Source organism: Vigna umbellata, chromosome 6, assembly GCF_029865625.1.
Source record: "Vigna umbellata cultivar VRB3 chromosome 6, Vumbellata_1.0, whole genome shotgun sequence".
In the NCBI taxonomy this organism is placed as follows: Eukaryota; Viridiplantae; Streptophyta; class Magnoliopsida; order Fabales; family Fabaceae; genus Vigna; species Vigna umbellata.
The window spans coordinates 27,296,886-27,299,938 of record NC_142170.1 but is presented as its reverse complement, the minus strand read 5'-3'; the positions used below and the strand labels follow the sequence as shown (position 1 = coordinate 27,299,938).

Below are 3,053 nucleotides of genomic sequence, written 5' to 3'. Positions count from 1 at the left end.
TGATGCTGTACAGAGGTTTCTGATGTTTGTTTGCATCGTCTGTAGAATCTTAGCAAAGTCGGCGACAGCTGAACCCTACTTTGATTTGCCCCAATTGAATCATGCCATGATTGACGCTTGTTGTAATTGTTTCCTCTTCATACACCAACTGGTCATATTAAAGTTTCTAAATTTAACGCGTAATCAGAATTTGCTCCCACAAATGTCATCAGGGTGACTCTTATTTTGATTCCGGTTAGGAAGATTTTGGTTACCACTGAGGTCAATCTTTCATAAAAGAGGTTAGTTTTTGTTTTCTGGGTAAGTCAATGTCACTTGTTTCATGCATTCACTAACTTTGCATTACATGCGTGGTTTCTTTTTTATCAGTGAATGTCATGTTTCTTTAAATTTTAGGACTGATGAACCTAGAATTAATAATTGCCAATTGTATGGGTGAAACATGTAAGAGGTGATTAATCACTGATATGGAAAGGACTTTGAAATGTTTGTGCTTGCGTTTTAAATATGCATTCCTTGTTAATCACTATATCAAGAATAACAAGTTATCTATTTAGAATCTAATTATGATGTGGTGTCAGTGCAGAGGGTTTTTGTAGTGCTATTCATCTGCAAGTTATTCACAAATAATTCAACATGTATGGTCAATTTGTTAACTTTTGTGCTTACCATTTAAAAAAATCATAACTAGGAGGGATTATGATTGACAGACGGGTAAAAATCCTTACACTGATAACGCATGAAAATTAAACATGTTTATCTGTTGTTCTCTTTTAAGATGAATATAGTATATTACATGTATAAACCTTTGGTCTTGTTTCTAATTATGCAAGGGGTGTGATTCAAGTGTTGTTTTCGCATTTCTACTGGTGAGGATTGCAACTTTGCATACTGATGTTAGTGAAAGACCACAATAGAGGGGATGGATCCAAGTCTCTGGCCTATACACTGGCGAGATGGAAAGAGTACAATGCTTGGCTTGAATCTAGCAATGAGGCTGAGAAAGCAGTTAGAAAAGTTCCTGCCAAAGGATCAAAGAAAGGGTGTATGAAAGGTAAAGGAGGGCCTGAGAACACACTCTGTAACTACAGAGGAGTTAGGCAAAGAACTTGGGGAAAATGGGTTGCTGAAATCCGGGAGCCAAACAGAGGGAGTAGGCTCTGGTTGGGTACTTTTTCCACTGCCATTAGTGCTGCTCTGGCTTATGATGAAGCAGCTAAGGCAATGTATGGTTCTGTTGCACGTCTTAACTTTCCCAACCTTGAAGTTTCAGCTTTATCTGAGGAATCATCAAGAAATTCACCAGCTGGTAGTCAATGTGGTTCTGCATTGGTGATATCAGAGAGTTCTGAATGTATGATATTTCCAAATAGCTCGGAGGGAGACAAAGCTAAGGATGATGACATGGAAGGCCTATCCTTATCCTTAAGTGTTAAACATGAGGTAGTGTAGGGTGAATCCGGACCAGTTCACCCCATCTTTCATTTTCTTGATGTAAGTTTTGTAAACTCTTACTTGTGTCCTGCTAGAAAATCTTATCCTTCGTAGTAGTGGATGATTAGGTTAGTATGAATGAATTTTGATACTAGTACCTGGAGATTAGCTGTTGTAAAATTAACATGTTTTGAAAATTGTTCCTTCGGTTAAGTGTAAGATAAGTTGCCATTATTATTGATGACTTGTTTCTAGCGTGTCCATTGTTTTGTTTCTTTTCCTGCTAAATATCAGTCTGTTAAATGTTCTTTCCAAAGTAAAATTTCTGTTTCCTGTACCTTGAATTTGCCATGGATAGTCAACATCAAGATTTTTGTAGTATTTGTAAAATTTGTGATCACATTTGTGGAAGCATTAGTTGTATTGTTATAAGCAATGCTGCAACAGCAAATAGTGTCCACGGGAGTGGAAGTAGGCACAAAGTATGATATCAAATATTTGTGATTATGATTTGTTACGACATCCAAATATTTAGTGTTAATACTTTTAGAGTACTGCTTTAAAATTTAAATTTTAAAGATTTTGATTAATGAAAGAATCTAGTACTGCTACTGTGATTTTTTATTCAGCTTCATTGTATCTGTAATGAAAACATATATTTATTAATTCTGTAATTAGTGACCTTAAAATATTCATTAACATGTCTTTCTCAATATTTTTATTTTCGTGAAGCGTGTATAAATTCTATTAAACATAGAATGTGATTCTAAATAGAGACAAGACTGGTTTGAATTAGTAAGATCACTACCCTAAAATTGTTGTGACTTTCTAATATATGCCAGTTATATATGCTAAAATTTTTTGTGTCCAATCTAATCTTTTTCTTTCAAATAATGTAATAATCCTTGTGAAAGTCGTTATTATTTAGTTAACTTATAATGAAACAATAAATGCAAGGAAGTCCTTATAGAATAATCATACAAAAATAACGAATTAAATTGCATTTATTAAGATATGAAAGTATGAGAAAAATAAAAGACTAAGCTTAATAATAATAATAAATTAAAACTTATAATGTTTGTAAATAAAAATGTATAATGAGGAGGCATGGTCTTAGTCTAATTTAATCAACCCTTTCACCAACGGAGTGTTGTTAATAAACATCTTATGAAATGGCCTATCGATAAAAAAATTAAGGAAACTTCCATAAATAAAGTTATTTTCCTCTATTTCCATTATGTGTAACTAATCTTTGTAATTAGATAAAATCTTCATCCTAATTTGATGTGATTTGATTTTGAATTTTATTTCTATCCAAATTCATTTATTATAATATAAGATAATTGTTTGTCTCTTATTTTAATGTGCTTTAACGTTGGCAATTTATGATTGATTTAAGGTCTTTTTTAAGGAAGTCTTCCTCCCACTAAAATAAAAAAAAAATTCTTTTATTAAATGGAAAATATTCACACATATATGGCAAGAATATATATGTGATACCAGGAAGCATCTTTATGATACCATCATTACCATTCATTTAAAGCACTAACGTGATTAAATTATGAGATTTTAGATATTTATAAACCTATTGCTTCCTGAATTAGCTATATGTAAAGAGT

The 3,053-nt window shown here is 32.4% G+C and overlaps 1 pseudogene across 1 annotated transcript; it reads left to right on the top strand.

Moving 5' to 3' along the window:
• Positions 1-1,697, top strand: LOC124846074 (putative dehydration-responsive element-binding protein 2H pseudogene; annotated as a pseudogene). The gene is made up of 2 exons (XR_015780344.1): positions 1-281; positions 834-1,697. The product of XR_015780344.1 is annotated as a putative dehydration-responsive element-binding protein 2H pseudogene (transcript).
• The last annotated feature ends 1,356 nt before the right edge of the window (positions 1,698-3,053 follow it).